The sequence below is a fragment of the Gossypium arboreum genome, chromosome 10 (genome assembly GCF_025698485.1).
Source record: "Gossypium arboreum isolate Shixiya-1 chromosome 10, ASM2569848v2, whole genome shotgun sequence".
In the NCBI taxonomy this organism is placed as follows: Eukaryota; Viridiplantae; Streptophyta; class Magnoliopsida; order Malvales; family Malvaceae; genus Gossypium; species Gossypium arboreum.
In genome coordinates, this window is record NC_069079.1 from 68,400,410 (window position 1) to 68,420,737 (window position 20,328).

Consider the following 20,328-nt stretch of genomic DNA (forward strand, 5'->3'; position numbering starts at 1 on the left):
CACGGCACTTGTAGCAAAATAAAATGCTCATTTTTCACTGCCAAGCCTCAAACCTCAGACCCCAAGGAACACACCACACGCCACTATCCCTTAGACTAGCAGGCACTTTTATGTCATGTCTTACTCACATTAATTTAAAAGCCTACTAACTAAAGGAAAGGGTTTAATCAAGTAAAAACAAAATGTTGTACAAGGCAAGGCTTGAACCCAAGACTTCTCAAACACTCCCCAGAACACTTAACCACTGAAGCAGATACACAGTTGTGTGACACAACATGCATAAATAAATATCTAAGATTTTGGGCGTTACAACTCTACCCCCTAAAAGAAAATTTTGGCCTTAAAATTTACCTTATCAAAATAGATGAGGGTATTTTTGTCACATCACCTCCTCGGGTTCCCACGTGGCTTTCTCAGAACTGTGATTATGCCAAAGCACCTTAACCAGTGGAATAGCCTTTTTCCTCAAGACCTTAACATCATGGTCTAAGATCTGAACTGGCTCCTCTTCAAAGGTCAGATTTGATCTAACCTCAACCTCCTCAGTCGAGATAATATGAGTTGGGTCAGAGTGGTAACGCCTCAGCATGGAGACGTGAAACACATCGTGAATCAGCACTAACTCCGGAGGTAACTTTATCTGATAGGCAACTGGTCCCATGTGTTTTAGTATGTGGTAAGGCCCAATGAACCTAGGGCTTAGCATGCCTTTCCGCCCAAACCTCAGCACCTTCTTCCATGGCAAGACCTTGAGAAATACTAAGTCCCCCACAGAATACTCAATCTCTTTGCACTTTAGATCCGCATAAGACTTCTGTCTGTCTGATACTGCCTTCAGTCGATCCTGAATTAGTCTAACTTTATCCTCGGTATCAGAAACTAACTCAGGGCCTAGAACTCGCCGCTCGCCCAACTCAGTCCAATACGAGGGAGTATGACACCTATGACCATATAATGCCTCGTAAAGTGCCATATGTATACTAGACTAATAACTATTGCTATACACAAACTCTGCCAACGACAAGTAATCCTCCCAACTACCCTAGGAGCCAATCACACAACTCCTTAACATGTCTTCCAGTACCTGAATCACCCTCTCCAATTGACCATCTATCCAAGGATGGCACGTAGTACTAAAGTCTAACCTTGTACCTAGAGCTTCATACAGCTTCTTCTAGAACCGAGACGTGAACTGAGGATCCCTATCAGAAATGAAGGAAACCGGAACCCCGTGCAGTCTCACTCTCTTTGACACATACAGCTTAGCCAGCTTCTACAACAAGTAATTGGTATGGACTGGTATGAAATGGGCAGACTTGGTCAATCGATCCACGATGACCCATACCAAATCCTGCTTAGTAGACGTTAGGGGTAGCCCACTGACAAAATCCATAGTTACTCTCTCCTACTTTCAAAGTGGAATATTAACTCGCTGAAGCAATCCTGAAGGAAACTGATGTTCAGCCTTAACCTGTTGGCAAGTCAGACATTTACTCACACAATCGGTGACTTCACGCTTAAGACTTGGCCACCAACATACTCCTAAAGGTCTCGGTACATCTTATTCCCGCTAGGATGCATAGGATAAGAACTACTATGCACCTTTCGCAATATAGACTGCATCAAATCAGTATCCCTCGGTACATAGACTCTCCCATATACACACAGTACCCTTTCACTATTCAATCCAAAGTTTGAAGTTCCCCCACTCTCTACTTGTTAGAAACGAGAACCCAATGATTCATCCTCCCATAGTTTGCCCTTAATCTATTCAATCTACATTGGTTTAACTTGAAGCTCAACCAACAAGCTACCATCATCAAATAAGTTGAGACGAGCAAACATAGCCCTCCAATCAGTCATAGCCCTACGGCTTAATGCGTCAGCCACCACATTGGCCTTACCAGGATGATACATAATTGAACAGTCATAGTTTTCAAGTAGCTCGATCCATCTACATTGCCTAAGATTTAACTCTTTCTAAGTGAGAAGATACTTGGGGCTTTTGTGATCCGTGTAAATGATACACTTCTCACCACATAGGTAATGCCTCCAAATTTTTAATGTCAATACCACTACGGCCAACTCCAATTCATGCGTTAGATAATTTGCCTCATGACTCTTAAGTTGACAAGACGAATATGCCACCACCTTACCCTCTTGTAGCAGCACACATCCTAGACCAACATGTGATGCATCACTGTAGAAAGTGAATTCTTTTCCAGACTCTGGCTGTGTCGAGATAAAGGCCTCAGTCAAAACTTTCTTAAGTTTCTTAAAACTTTCTTGCTGAGCATCAATCTAGTTAAACGGCACACCCTTATGGAACAACTTAGTTAGAGGTGTAGCAATAAATGAAAACCCCTCAACAAACCGTCTATAATACCCTGCCAGACCTAGAAAACTTCGAATCTTAGATACTGTCTTAGGCGGCTTCCAATCCAGAACAGCCTAAATTTTTCGAGGATCAACCCTAATCCCTTCAACAGATACCACAAGGCCCCAAAAAGTTACCTCTCATTACCAGAACTCACACTTACTAAACTTGGCGTACAATTGTTTCTCCCTTAGAATTTGCAGAACAATTCGTAGATGTGCATCATGTTTATCTTTATTTTTCGAATATACCAAGATGTCATCTATAAAAACCACTACGAACCGATCCAGATAGGGCTGGAACACTCGGTTCATCAAATCCATAAAAGCTACTGGTGCATTCGTCAATCCAAATGACATAACTAGGAACTTGTAATGACCATAACAAGTCCTAAACGCTGTCTTATAAACATCAACCTCTTTGACTCTCAATTGATGGTACCCAGATCGAAGATCTATCTTAGAGAAAATCAAAGCTTCTCAAAACTGGTCAAATAGATCATCAATCCTCGGTAGAGGGTACTTATTCTTAATAGTTAATTTATTCAGTTACCGATAGTCGATGCACATACACATAGATCCATCTTTCTTTTTCACAAATAAAATTGGTGCTCCCCACGGAGACACACTAGGGCGGATTAACCCTCAGTCTAGTATCTCTTGAATCTTAGCCTTAAGCTCCACTAGCTCTTTCGGTGCCATCCTACAAGGGCCAATGGGCACTAGCGCTGTACTAGGTAGGAGCTCAATTCCAAACTCAACTTCGCGGTTTGGTAATAACCCAGACAATTCATCGGGAAAAACATCTAGAAAATCCTTAACTGTTCTGATATATTTAACATAAGAAATCTTAGAATCAGAAATACCGATATAGGCTAGATAAACCTCACAACCCTTATGAGCCAACTTCTCAGCCCTCAGTGCAGAAATCACATTTCACAAATAATTCTGACACTTCCCAATTACCACTACCTTATTACCCTTCACAATTTTCAATACCACCCGCTTAGTGACACAATCTAAATTCACTTGGTGTTTAACCAACCAATCCATATCCAGTATTAAATCGAATTCTCTGAAAGGGAGTTCCATTAAATCTGTAAAAAATATAGTTCCTTGAACCTCTAAAGGTACATCCCTGAACAATTTATTTACCCTCACTGACTGTCCTAATGGACTCAACACAGTAACCTCACTCGTATTGCTTTCAACCATTAAACCCAAGGTCTCAGACACTGTACATGCTATATATGAATGCGTAGATCCAACATCAATCAGTGCAGTATAAGGTACATTATGAATAAAGAACATATCAGTGATGACATTTGAGGCATCTCTATCCTCTTGGTGTCGTATAGCATATTCCAGAGTTGGCTACCTCAACTCAATATGACTAGCACCTCTGCTCGGTGCTCTCTGACCATGGCCCATACCATTTCCACCTCTGGCCTGACCGCGACCTCTTGGTGGCTACTGAACACCCCTCGGCAGCTATACATTACCCAAACCAGTAGCTTGCATCTGCTCAGGCCTCCGTGGACAATCTTTGATATGGTGCTCCAAAGATCCACACCTAAAACATACCCCAACCCTTCTCCAGTACTCACCCTGATCGTGTCTTTCACAATCAGTACAGGGCTGTGGTCCAGTAGCAGCAATAGGGGCTCCAACTTTGACCGGCCCATCAACTTTTGTAACAGTCCAGTTTAGACCCTAGTCAGAATAGTGGTTTAGGGACCACAAATCTGAGTAAAAAAATATTTTAATATTATTTTTGGTGTTTATAGTATTTTAATTGATATGTGTGAAAGTTTCGTGTAAAAATTTTATCGTTTGTGTACTCGATTTAGTAAAAGGACTAAATTGCATAAAATGCTAAAGTAACATGCTATTTGATAAAGGTGTTATTTGGCTTTGGCTTTTAAAGTAAGGGTCCTTGCTAGGTAATTATACCTTTAATATTGATAGTGGACTTTTATGGACTATTTTGGACAACTATTAAATGATTTCTAGGTTATATTACAAAGGATAAAATAGTAAATTATGTATTAAATACATAATAATAAAACAAAATGGAATTGATGGCCATTTATCATCTTTTATGGCCGAATGTACTGAGGAAGAAAGCAAAAAATGGGGTTTTCATATTCGGCAACTTGGTAGCTTGATTAGGTAAGTGTTTTGACTCGTTTTTGATGATTTTTATGTTTTTGAGATAGTTGCTTTGTGTTTTACAAAACCCATGATTGAATTTTAGAATTTAATGATGATTTCATGAGATGTCATTGTTGATTTAGTGAGATTTTTTATGTTAATTGTTGATAAATGAAAGATATGTGATAGAAAAATATAATTTGTCTTTGAATTGCCGATGAATTTGAGTAATTTGGGCTAAATTGTGAAAATGATATTTTGAGGGACTAAAATGTGAAATAAATGAAAGAAATGGGCTGCTAAGGAACTTAGTGAAATTTAGCCAAGCATGAGTGTGGTCAAATTTTGAATATTTTGTGTTTTGTGAAATAGGGACTAAATTGCGAAAGATGTGAAATACCAGGGGCAAAAGTGTAATTAGCCCATTTATGTGTTTTTAGATGAATTTGATTGAATATATGATTAAATAAGTTGAATTTGTATTGATTAGATCAAGAAATGAGAAAATCAGATTTGGATCGGGGAAAGTAAAAAATTATCGAATAGCCATTTCTGTCTGTTTGTGTTAGTACGAGGTAAGTTCATAAGTAAACAAATGTTATTAAATTGAAATGTATATGTATCATATGAATGTGAATTTGAAGCATGAAAATTATGAATTGAATTTGAGGCACTAAGTGTGCGATAAATGAAATAGCTACGGCTATTAAAATGGCATTGAGTGTGCGAGATTATAATAGCATCGGCTGAATAAATGACATTATGTGTGCGATACCAATATAAGTTCAGTTTAAGATAATGGCACTAAGTGTGCGATATAATTATAGCTTCAGCTAATTAATCGGTACTAAGTGAGCAAGTTCGTTGAATGTTCAAGGATGATCGAATGAATTGGTGCTTTAAGCATTGAAGTGATAAATGTGATAGATAAGAACGTAATGGTACAGGTATGTATAGAACCTATGTGATTGATGATCTTAAGTATGAAATAGATGAAAAATTATGCAATCAAAATGAGTATGATCATGATTAGTGAATATATGATCTATGTGAAAGTGAGATGTGGATACTAGCAAGTTAACTATGATAAAATGAATTATATGAGAAAAGTTGAATTGTAAATGTGAATTGTCATATATGATTCTGGTACATGTGATTTATATATGAAATTCTGATATGAAATGTGAGTATGATTCAAATGATGATATGTAAAATATATGAGAAGAAACGATGTGTTATAAATATGCTCGTTATATGAAATTGTGGTCTTACATTTTGGACACGAGAATTATGAAAAATGTAATATGGTTGGAATGTGTGATTTGGTATGGTTATTCAGCTTTTGAAATGCATAAAAAGGAATTGATATATTTTTTTATGCAATAAATGAAATAAATGACTATGTTTTAGTTGGTTATGTAATGAAATTGTGCAAGTTTTATTTATATGAATGACCTAATGGTTGTTATTTGAAATTGGAAGCAGGGTTTGTATCTTTACCGATAAATAAGCCTAATGAAATTTTTGAATGTGGCAATGTTGGATTATATAGGAAAAGTGGTTGAATATGTGTATGAAGTTAACTAATTTTTGCTTATTCAAATTGAATTATAAACATGACCTTGTGAAGATTTATTTGCTTATGGCTTATTAAGCTCTCGAAGCTTACTCTGTGTGTTTCCTTTGTTTATAGAGTTTCCGAGACTTGCTTGAGTTGAAAGTTGTAGGAGATCTCATCACACTATCCGGTTGTCGTTTCGGTAAATAAAAGCTTTGATTTTTCAGTTATGTGGAATGTATAAGCTAATTTTGATATGGTTCAATTTGATTTGTATATATGTAGCCATGCGAAAATGGCTTGTTAATGATGTTATTATGTGTCTTTATATATGGCCTAGTGAAATGGTCTTTTTGGTAAGATTGTTAAGATCTTGAAATGGTTATGAATGTGACATGAATCATGTGTTCATAGTATAAATTAGGTTCATGGAATTAGTATGTCTGAGTTGGAATTATGTATGGAAATGATTAATAATATTGACGTATGAGTGAATGAATTTTCCATGTAATTTTGGTATGATTTGGTACAAAGACTAAACATGAAATTGGTTAATGATATCATGGAGTGATTGATACATGTTTGGAGTTGTTTTTGGTTGAAAATGTTGCATATATGATGCTTGATTTTGACTTGTAGGGAGGGCTCAAATGGGTGGCAAATTGACTTTTCAAATGGCCTATTTTTGTCCACATGGACAGAGACATAGGCATGTATCTCAGTCGTGTGCGACACATAGTCATTTTACATGGCCGTGTGTCCCCTGGGGTAGCTTTTTGAATTAAGGCAGTATACCCTACAGTTTTGGCACAGCCTAGACACACGGGCGTGTCTAATGGTCGTGTATGTCACACGGGATCACACACAAGCGTGAGGTCGGTCATACGACCCAAGTCAGTTTCGATCACGGCCAAGGCACATGGGCGTGTCTCCAGCCGTGTGGATAAGTTAGTATGTATACCTTGTTTTACCATGGCTTAGACACACGGACGTGTCTAGTAGCCGTGTGAGGCACACGACTTGGTCACACGGGCGTGTGACCCATGAAATCTTTTTAAAGTGTTCAAAAATTTTTATAAGTGATCGGTTTAGTCCTGAACCACTTCTAAGCATGTTTGGACGCTGAGATGAGCCTAGTAAGGGACAATATGATTGTGTTTGATAAAAGTTTTAATTTGCAAGAAAAACTTATAATTTGGATATGTATGAATGTTGTGTTGTAAGTCTGGCAATGGCTCAAACCCTATTCCAGCGTTGGATACAGGTAAGGGGTGTTACAACTCTGGCCTCTTTCTTAGTCCTTAAAACTAAACTTGAGGGCTCCCAAACCCTCTTGTTCCTACCTCTGTCCTTCTCACGGTTCTGGTGCTCAATGCGCTTTACATCTTCAGCGATCTTCGCCTTTCCACTAATATAGCAAAATCTCACTCCCTCTGTGGAGCCATCAAAACCCTTAACATCCCTGAGGTTATCATTGAATTAAACACAACACTCATATTCAGTAGCCACTATCCCACGCACATAACGGCTAAGTCGTAAAAATTTGGCCCCGTATTCAGCCACAGATTTATCCCCCTGAATCAAATTCAGAAACTCCCTCCTTCGGGCATCCAAATAACTAGCGCCCACATATTTTCCCTAGAAGGCAGTCTTGAAAAATTCCTAGGTCAATCGGTCGGGCTGAGTACCCTCTTTAACTATAAGCCACCACTGATAGGCTTCATCTCCCAGCAGTGACACCGCACCTGTTAGTTTCTGCTCGAGGATGCAGTCGAGGTCATCCAGTATCCTCACCGAGGCCTCAATCCAATATTCAGCCACATTAGGGGCAACTCCAGCGATACCCTTAAAAATCTTAGCCCTATTAGACTGGAGTCATATTGTAACTGACCCACGGCCCACAAAACCAGTATTAGGCCTAGTGACCCACTCCAAAATTCATAACATAGCTTCGGAAGTGCATCATCCCCAGCTGCACGATCATGAGACCCCACCTCAGTCACAGGTGAAGCTGGTGCCTCTCTAGCTTCAACGTTGGCATGTAGCCTGATGTCGAAGACCCAACCCGAGCACCTCCACGGCCTTCACGTGGCCTCTTGTACCCCTTCCACGAGTACCTCGGGTACTCATTATCGATTTACACTTTTATCTATATTAACAATCTTATGCATCAATTTTACAGTTCCAATGTTTATTAATGGATATTTTATGGAAATATTATCAGTAATTCAGAGTTTTGTTTTCACAGATCGCAATCTTTACTACAGCCTTAGGTCACCCAAAATAGAATATTTTAGTACAGTCTATTGCCTATAGTACTCTCAGTATTTCAATTTAACAAGCAGTAGTTTCAGAAAACATACAGAATCAGTGCCGGAGACTCAGTGAACCACACATTAAGAAATAACACTTCTAAATACTTTCCAACCATTTGAAACAGTTCCTTTTGGAAATTTTATATTTTTAGAAAAACCTCAAATCCACAGTCGGGTATTGCAACTGGGCTCTGATACCACTAAATGTAACACTCCAAACCCGACCTAGATGTTACGGCCGAATCTGCGATGTCACATTGAAGTGCTGTTCGAAAAATATAATTTCATTGGAAACCCATTCTATATTAAAATCTCTTTGCGATCTTAAAGAAAATTTAGGATATTTTGTTCATTGTTGAGACTCAATTCATTTTAGCAAAATGTTGATCCTATTAGATTGTTATTACACCTTAAAACAATGTTTGTTGTGGTAGCTTTCAAAATATATTGTATAAACGTGGTGTTTTGGAAATATGCTTATATATATTTTTTTGAAAACCCGCAGTGTAACACCCCTAACCCGTATCAGTCGTCAGATTAGGGTTACAAGGCATTACCGATCAAATTACCACTCAATATGGTCATACAATTCAATCATGCACATAGTAATATTAACTCCTTTACAATAATTTTTTTAACTAAGTTTAACCAAATATAATCATGCATTTTATTTTATTCAATACATGCATATTATACTTAATATGCAATATCACATAACAAATAAACCAAAACACGTTCGGTATAATCAACCTCACCAAATGATCAAGTATAAAATTTTTAAGCATCAACGCCATGTACTCATTTTACCTAATTAATATAAACCATTTTAAAACACATACTACTAATCAAAGTATAATCAATTTACAAATTTAATAATCAAGCCAATTCATATATATATTTTAGTCATCTCATGAATTATTAGATTAACACAATAATCTAAATTAAACTATTTTCACGGCATAGTAAACACATATATTTTACACATAAATAATCTTTATAATAAGACCAATACAACAAATTTAACGTTAACATTTTACTAAACACTTGACTAAATGATTTAAACTATCATTTCCAAATCACAAAGTTGATTATAATCATCATATATAATTTCATCACATAACCGAATACACAACACTATAAACAGTTTCCAAATTGATTCATATATCAAAAACACCACATGAACATATATCATGATCAAATCTATATAATCATAAACATTATTTCTAGCCGTTTAGATCCGAACCTATAAAGCCAATTTACAACCAAATACATATCCATCATTTTACCTCATCACCAAGCCATATTATACAATCATCCAGCACACATTATACCACATTTGATACTTCCAAAATAAGTTTAAGTCATAGCCACATACACACTAACTTTAACATTATAATCAAGCCATTTTCGTATGGCTATATATATAAATGTACAAACTTCAAAACCAAATATATCAAAACAAGCCTATACATGCCACATAACCAAATCTCAAAGCATTAGTTACCAAAATGATAACCGGATAGTGTGATGACGTCTCCAACAACTTCCAACTCGAGCAATTCACTGAAACTCTAAAGACATAGGAAAAACACACAGAGTAAGCTTTGAGAGCTTAGTAAGTCATAAGCAAATAAATAACTCAATATTAATATCAACTTAGTTTAATCAAACTAATTTATATTATCACGATTACAATTATTTTCAAGCTCACAATTTCATATATAACATATACTTCCATGTACAAATTTTACCTTGACCGAATATACATGTATCTATTATGAAAATAAAATACCCTTTCAAAGCCATATTATCAATGTATATATAACCGAATATTTAAACTCTTATATACATATATTCATAAATCAAACCATAATAACACATATATATACATAATATGTGGTCGAATATATATTTTACAATTGCCAAATATGAAAACACAAACATTTCATTTACAAAATCACCTATACTTTTCATTTGGCCAATTATAGATTTTCCTATACATATATACTTTCATTTATGTCATGAATACATAAGTAAACTGAATGTATACTTTCACATATGCATACATATAATTCACATTAACATGTAACATTTATATCATTAATTCGAACATTCCACTTGCCATAATTTCATAATTTAGTATGAATACATACCTGAGCCTTTTAAATCGATTTTTCATGCGTCAGAAATAGCATTACATAACATTTTTATCATATATCTTTCAGCCAATTTACCTTCATTTCAAATAAGTAAACCACATTCACATACCTGATCACTTTAGCTCATTTAACACATTTGATTACTTTTACATAAAGCTTAGTATAATACACCCGCACAGAGCCTGCTTTTAACACATTTGATTACTTTTACCGTTGTTCACATAAAATTTGCTAGCCATAAAGCCTAGTATAATACACCCGCACAGAGCCTGCTAGGCAGTAAGCCTGATATAATACACTGACATATAGAGCCTGCTAGGCAATAAGCCTGATTTAATACACCAGCACAAAGCCTGCTAGGCAATAAGCCTGATTTAATACACCGGGACAAAGGCTGCTAGGCAATAAAGCCCGAATATCACTGATACAAAGTCGGTCTTACACATAATTCATATTTCGGAAATTCTAATTATTTCTTAATGTTCATATCCAGCTTTTTGTAATACCCAAATACCCGTGTCCATTGATGGAGTAGGGTCACATAACATAACCTCCTCAACTTCTCTGTAGAACGTTTCGCATACATAAGAATCAGATTTGCACTTTTAAATTTCAATAATTTCAAATCCAATGTAATTATATAATTATAACAGTAACAGCATGTTTCCATGAGTGACTTCTATAGTATGCGCATACAAAAGAGTAAAAGTGTAAAGTCTTGAGCTTAAATGAATAACATCATACAACTAAAACTTTTCTATTCATTTGGTGATTTTTCTCCTCTTGACCGAATACCCATACATAATATATATCCCAATTGCTTAATATGTTAGTTCAAGCATAACATAATTACATTCATATCACAAATATGAACTTATATATCAAGTTGATTAACACTTCAAGATTTATATCTAAACCATTATCAAATCCATACATAGGACTTTAGCCATATTCGCATGGCTTTATATATACAATATTATCAAAATATCAACCTCCCAAAATATTATCCTATACATGCCATAATGTCTACTAGAGTTTTAAACAAAGGTACCAAAAAGGTTGTCAAAAGATGCGATGACTTCGTAACAGTTCCAAGATTTCCTCGACAGGATGATCGATACAAAACCAATAAACACAACAAGTGAGTTATTAACTCAATAAGTCCTAAGAAATTTCAAGAATGTAATAATCCGATTATCTTAACAAAAATAAAATTTCAATCCAATACTAGCCGAATTCAAACATGATATCACAAGGAAATCTTATTTCACATATGTGCATTATGAATTTGGTACATGCTTACCCGAATTCACTATGTACTCCTACACCATTTAATCACAAATTGAAAATACCATGGTAAATGTCGTATACAAATCATTGGCGTATATGTAAATGACATACAATGTCCAATTATTTAAATAAGTACAAATCAAGCCACTCCATCTATCAATTCAATCTTCAATCCATTTAGATTCATTTATCTCTACTTTATTTCTTTGTTCAAATATATATATATACTAATTGAGCCGATTACCTTTCTCTTCTTTCTTTCTTCCTAAGCATTATATATTAATATACAAATTAAAATCAAATCCCATGTCTAGTATCCATGCACATTTCATTACTCCCAATTTAATGTTTTAATGAAATTTCATTTGCACAAGTAATTCTTCATGATCGATATCGCACACTTAGTGCTCGATTTGAAAGTCCGCAGACATAGTGCTCATACTTATTTGCACACATAGACCACATTTTTTCGCACACATAGTGCCACTTAGTTTTTGCACACATAGTGCCACATAACCTTGCACAAATAGTGCTGAAATTTCTTATCTATAGCTACCACAATATCATAGATAGGTCAATAATCTCACATTCGATTTTCAAAAACTCATACATACCATGGTTTCTTATCCAACTTATTTTGTGTCATTTATGTGCAATATTAACCGTAACTTAAATTACTTAAGAACTTACCTTTTTAGTCGGATGAACAACTCCGATTGGCTACTCAACCGCTTTTGCTTTCCCTTTGGCCGAACTTGGCTCCCTTTGATCTTGAGCTCCAACTCCAACTAAGCAAATAAAATAACTCAATCATCGTAGCCCCAATTTATATTCATTCAAATACTATCAAGCTCATATACTTCTAATCTCATGAGTTATCTTAATGCCCATTGTAATCACTCAAATAAATTTCTAATACATAAATTAAGTCACTCAAAAAATCTTAATTTAAATTCGGCAAACACACTTACCAAACTATTTTAGCCAAATTCTCCATAGCACTTAAACGAAAATATGCACATTAAAACTTACTCAATTTTCATTATGCCTTTCACTCCTAAAACATAAAAAAAATATAAATCTTATTCCTTCATCCATGTCTCGGTCAATTGCTCAAATTACCCCATAAACATGAATTTTGCACTTTAACTAATCTACCATGGCTCATTCCGCCTTAACACTTATTTGAACCATTTTCCATACAAGAAAGTAAGAATAAAATGAACATTCCATTTAAACCACATATGGCCGAATGCACAAAGCATTACCCAACTAACAATTCAACAAAATTAAGCTCATTCTAACATCTACTTATTCAATTCAACATGAAAACAACCTCTAATTCTAACATCTTGATACACGGCCTAATGCCCAAACCACCATAGAAATTTGATTTTCTTGACATGGGCAAGAAATACATTTAACAATTAACTTAAACACATAAAAAGATTTCAAAATCACTTCAAAACGTACCTCTAACTAGCAAAAGAGGGTGCCGAATTGCCTTAGTTTAATTTCTCTTTTTCTTTCCTTTTGTTTCGATTTTTGCAAGAAGAAGAAGATGAACACTTATTTTTAATTTCTTCTTTTATTCCTATTTTTATTTTTTATTCATATTATTTATGATATTATAATCCCTTATCAATATAATATTATGATTAAATTAAACTTAGTGGAGGAACATCATTACTTGGCCGGCCACTTAATGCATATTGGGCATTTTGCCATGCAAACCCAAACTTTCATACTTTGAAAATTATTTGGTCCTCACACATTTTGCTAACAGATTTTCTAAGTTTCTTAACTAAGTCCTTTCAAGTGAAATTCACATTCATATGACTAAATTAAAACATCAAATTTTTCACACATGCACTATCACACATAGAAGATATAAAAATTAATTTTTTTAATTTCATTTTTTTAATAAATTTTATGACTCGGTTTTGTGCTCCTGAAAACACATTCCAACTAGGGCCAAATTAAGGCTATCACAACTCTCCCCCACTTAGAAATTTTTGTCCTCGAAAATCTTAGCAGCAAATAAACTCGGATAACGTTCTTGCATAGAGTCTTCGAGCTCCCAAGTAGCTTCTTCTACTCCATGTTTGACCCATAACACTTTTACTAAAGAAATCTTCTTATTCCGCAATTCTTTCACTTCCTGAGCTAAGATACGGATCGGTTCTTCCTCATAGCTCAAATCCGATTGAATCTCAAATTCAGATGAATTAACCATATGTGAAGGATCAGATCTATACCATCTAAGCATCGATACATAGAACACATTATGAATCTTTGTGAGTTCAGGTGGCAAAACCAATCTATAAGCAACCGGCCCTATCCGTTCTGCTATCTCGTACGGTCCAATAAATCTTGGGCTCAATTTGCCCTTACGGCCAAATCGGAGTATTTTTTTCTAGTGTGAGACCTTCAACAATACTTTATCACCAATTTGATACTCAATATCTTTGCGTTTCAAATCTATATATGATTTCTAACGATCCGGTGCTGCTTTCAAACTATCACTAATCACTTTCACTTTTTCTTCAGCTTCTCTAATCAAATCAACCCCGTATATCTTATTTTCACTGAGTTCGGTCCAATACAGTGGTGTGCGGCATTTACGACCGTATAAAGCCTCGTACGGTGCAATCTTGATACTTAATTAGAAGCTATTGTTGTATGCGAATTCAATCAAAGGTAATTATCATTCCCAAAAACCACTGAACTTGAGAATTCAGCATCTCAACATATCTTCGAGTATCTGAATAACTTGTTCAGATTGGCCATCTGTCTGGGGATGGAAAGCAGTGCTAAAATGTAACTTAGTACCAAACGCTTCATGCAATTTTCTCCAGAATCGGGATGTAAATCAGGGGTCTCTATCAGAAACAATAGAAGTAGGTACTCCATGTAGTCGAACAATTTGAGAAACATATAATTCTGCCAATCTATCGAGTGAAAAATCCGTACAAACAGGGATAAAATAAGCGGACTTTGTCAATCTATCAACAATAACCCAGATTGAGTCTTTCTTGCTCTGCATCAACAGTAAACCAGATACAAAGTCCATAGTTACTCGATCCCATTTCCACTCAGGTATCATGATCAGCTGTAGTAATCCCGAAGGCACCTGATGCTCCGCTTTCACTTGTTGACATATCAAACATTTAGAAACAAAGTCGGAAATGTCTCTTTTCATACCATGCCACCAAATATTGTCTTTTTAGATCATTGTACATTTTCATGCTACCAGGATGGACCGACGTTCGGCTACTATGGGCCTCACTCAAAATCATCGAAGTAAGTTCTGAATTTCTCAAGACACATAATCGACCTCTGAATCTTACACAATCATTGTCGTCAATTTGAAACTCTGAACCTGTATTAGAATCACATTGAGCTCGTTTGGCAACCAATTCGTCATCGATTTTCTGTGCTTGACAAATTTACCGTATTAACATTGGTTCTGCTTTTAATTCCACTATTAGCACATCATCAGCGGAAATAGACAGATGTACATTCATTGCTCGAAGAGCAAATAGAGATTTTCGACTTAGGGCATCAGCCACCACGTTTGCCTTACCTGAATGATAATCAATGACAATTTCGTAATCTTTTAATAATTCAAGCCACAGTCGTTGTCTCAGATTCAATTCTCTCTGAGTCATTAAATATTTTAGGCTTTTATGATCAGTATAAACATGGCATTTCTCTCCAAACAGGTAATGACGCCAAATTTTAAGAGCAAACACAATCGCAGCTAGCTCGATATCATAAGTTGGATAATTTTTATCGTGAGGCTTTAGTTGTCTCGAAGCATACGCAACAACTCTACCCTCCTGCATCAACACACAACCCAAACTGTTCAAAGAAGCATCACTGTAGACTACGAACTCTTCACCAGACTCTGGCTGAACTAACATAGGAGCCTCCGTCAAAAGGGTTTTCAGCTGGTCGAAACTTGTCTGACACTTCTCTAACCACTCAAACTTGATATCTTTCTGGAGTAGTTTCGTCAATGGTGTTGCGATCATCGAGAAATCCTTAACGAATCGTCGATAGTACCCAGCGAGTCCCAGAAAGCTCCAAACTTCAGAAACATTCCTCGGAGGTTTCCAATCAAGAATGGCTGAAATTTTATTCGGATCAACTCTAATACCCGAAGCGGATACAACATGTCCCAGAAAGCTGACCTCCCTTAACCAGAATTCACATTTACTGAATTTTGCATACAACTGATTATCTCACAAAATCTGAAGTACAAGCCTCAAGTGTTCGGCGTGTTCGGACTCGTTGTGAGAATAAATCAGAATATCATCTATGAACACCATTACAAATCAATCTAAATACTATCTGAATACCCGATTCATCAGATCCATGAAACCGCAGGGGGATTAGTGAGCCCAAACGGCATCACTAAAAACTCATAGTGTCTATATCTCGTTCTGAAAGCAGTCTTAGGAACGTCAGAATCTCTAACTTGCAACTGATAATAGCCAGATCACAAATCAATCTGCGAAAACACAGAAGCTCCTTTCAACTGGTCAAATAAGTCATCTATCCGCAGTAACGGATATTTATTCTTTATCGTCACTTTATTGAGCTGACGATAATCAATACACATTCGCATAGTTCCGTCTTTCCTTTTCACGAACAGAACTGGAGCACCCCAGGGTGAGAAGCTGGGTTGCGCAAAACCTCTGTCGGTCAACTTTTGCAATTGAGCTTTCAATTCTTTTAACTCGGTCGGTGCCATACGATATGGAGCGATCGAAATTGGTGTCGTACCCGGAACCAATTCTATGCCGAACTCTACTTCTCTAATAGGTGGCAATCCCGGTAATTCCTCAAGAAACACTTCTGGATACTTACAAACTACAGGCACAGTCTCAAGCTTTCGTTCTGATACTTTGCTATCTAGTACATATGCAAGATAAGCTTCATAACCCTTTCTCACATATTTTCGAGCTAACACAGAAGATATCACTGCCGGTAACCCACTCAGATCACTAGACTCAACTCAAATCATTTCACCACTCGAACATCGCAAGTCTATAGTCTTTCGTTTGCAATTTACCACAGCGTCATGTTCGGTTAACCAGTCCATTCCGAGAATAATATCGAATTCGTCAAATGGTAACAGCATCAGATCCGCCGGAAAATAGAAATCTTTAATTATCAATGAACATCTCTTGCATACCTTATCAACTAACACATACTGACCCAAAGGGTTTGACACTCGTATCACCAACTCAGTAGACTCAACAGGTAGAGTCTTACTGGACGCTAATGTTTCACATACATAAGAATGAGTCGAACCAGGATCAAATAAAGCAAGCATACTAGTACTATAGAGAGTGAATGTACCAGTGATAACATCAGGGGAGGATGCCTCCTCTCGTGCATGGATGGCATTAGCTCTGGTGGGGGCACGAGTCGCAGATCGAACTGCCGTATCAGAGGTCCCTCTCTGATTACCACTCCTGCCTCTTGTATTTATTGGTGGTCTACCTCTAGTTGTTGCACCACTCGATCTTGCACCTTGCACCCTATTTTTCTCATCAGGTTCCGTGCAATCTCGAATGTAATGATCCCGCGAACCTCATGTATAACAGGCTCTGTTAATAGACTTACCCCAACATTCACCTACATGTCGTCTTCACACGGTGGACATTCGGGTTTTTCTTGCCGATTGTTGCCAACACTAGCAACTGAAGTATATCGAGAGTCTGTTGATGGTCGCTCCTTAATAGAATTCCTGCAGTCGTCTTTAATCTGTTAGTATCGTCCCTGAACTTCTTTGCAGTCGAGAAAAAAGTTTTACCCACCGATCTTTTACGAAAGTCTCTAGTTTAAGATTTAGCTTTCTTTTTCTCCTATCCAAGCTCTTCAACCTTGCAAGCTCGTTCAACCAGTGTTACGAATTCTTTTATTTCTAGAATGCCCACCAGTAGCTTTAAATCTTCATTCAATCCCTCTTCAAATCTTTTACACATGACAACTTCATTAGCTACACACTCCCGAGCATATCGACTGAGTCTTACAAACTCACGTTCATATTCGGATACCGTAAAACGGCCTTGTTTAAGCTCCAAAAATTCTTTTCGCTTTTGATCGATGAATCGTTAACTAATATACTTTTTATGAAACTCCATCTGAAAGAAGTCCCAAGTAACTCATTCCTTCAGAACAATCAAAATCAAGGTTCTCCACCAATAGTAGGCCACATCTCGTAATAAGGATATGGCACACTTTAAACACTCATCGGGTGTGCAAGATAGCTCATCAAAAATACGGATGGTATTATCAAGCCAAAACTCAGCCCTTTCAGCGTCATCAGTAGCTGTGGCTCAGAATTCTTCGGCCCCGCGCTTCCTAATCAAATCAACAGGAGGTTTACTCAGCCTCAAAGGATCAGTAGTTACTGGTATTATAGGCACCAGAGGAGGATTATTTAAATTCGGGAATTGTTGAGCAGCTGGGTTTGTTCGGGCATATTGTGCAACCGACTCATTCATCATGGTAAAGAAGGCTTGCTTATCCCCATCATCTTGATTACTCGCAGATGGTTGAGGTTGAACAGGCGCTGTCCCTTGTGCGGGAGCAAATGCTACACTCTCAACGTCATCTGCTAAGGCTCTCTCTGGAGTGGATTCCATTTACTAATCAGATCAACAATTTCAAGCGTCAGAAGTCATCACACTATCATATACTAGCATTATGGCATGTATAGCTAGACTCATACGCGCTACGGTAATCCTAGAATTGACTAAACCGTAGCTCTGATACCAAATAAAAATGTAATACCCAAATACCCGTGTCCATTGATGGAGTAGGGTCACATAACATAACCTGCTCAACTCCTCTATAGAACGTTTCGCGTACATAAGAATCAGATCTGCACTTTTAAATTTCAATAATTTCAAATCCAATGTAATTATATAATTATAACAATAATAGCATGTTTCCATGAGTGATTCTATAGTATACACATACAAAAGAGTAAAAGTGTAAAGTCTTGAGCTTAAATGAATAACATCATACAACTAAAACTTTTCTATTCATTTGGTGATTATTCTCCTCTTGACCGAATACCCATACATAATATATATCCCAATTGCTTAATATGTTAGTTCAAGCATAACATAATTACACTCATATCACAAATATGAGCTTATAAGTCAAGTTGATTAAAACTTCAAGATTTATATCTAAACCATTATCAAATCCATACATAGGACTTTAGCCATATTCGTATGGCTTTATATATACAATATTATCAAAATATCAACCTCCCAAAATATTATCCTATACATGCCATAATGTCTACTAGAGTTTTAAACAAAGGTACCAAAAAGGTTGTCAAAAGATGCGATGACTTCGTAACAGTTCCAAGCTTTCCTCGACAAGATGATCTATACAAAACCAATAAACACACCAAGTGAGTTATTAACTCAATAAGTCCTAAGAAATTTCAAGAATGTAATAATCTGATTATCTTAACAAAAATAAAATTTCAATCCAATACTAGCCGAATTCAAACATGATATCATAAGGAAATCTTAAGTCACATATGTGCATTATGAATTTGGTACATACTTACCCGAATTCACTATGTACTCCTACACCATTTAATCACAAATTGAAAATACCATGGTAAATGTCATATACAAATCATTGGCGTATATGTAAATGACATACAATGTCCAATTATTTAAATAAGCACAAATCAAGCCGCTCCATCTATCAATTCAGTCTCCAATCCATTTAGATTCATTTATCTCTACTTTTATCTTTGTTCAAATATATATATACTAATTGAGCCGATTACCTTTCTCTTCTTTCTCTCTTCCTAAGCATTATATATTAATATACAAATTAAAATCAAATCCCATGTCTAGTATCCATGCACATTTCATTACTCCCAATTTAATGTTTTAATGAAATTTCATTTGCACAAGTAATTCTCCATGATCGATATCGCACACTTAGTGCTCGATTTGAAAGTCCGCACACATAATGCTCTTACTTATTCGCACACATAGAGCCATATTTTCTCGCACACATAGTGCTATGTAATCTCGCACACATAGTGCCGCATAACCTTGCACACATAGTGCTGAAATTTCTTATCTATAGGTACCACAATATCATAGATAGGTCAATAATCTCACATTCGATTTTCAAAAACTCATGCATACCATGGTTTCTTATCCAACTTATTTTGTGTCATTTATGTGCAATATTAACCGTAACTTAAATTAATTAAGAACTTACCTTTTTAGACTGATGAACAACTCTGATCAGCTACTCAACCGCTTTCGCTTTCCCTTTGGCCGAACTTGGCTCCCTTTGATCTTGAGCGCCAACTCCAACTAAGCAAATAACATAACTCAATCATCGTAGCCCCAATTTATATTCATTCAAATACTATCAAGCTTATATACTTCTAATTTCATGAGTTCAACATCTT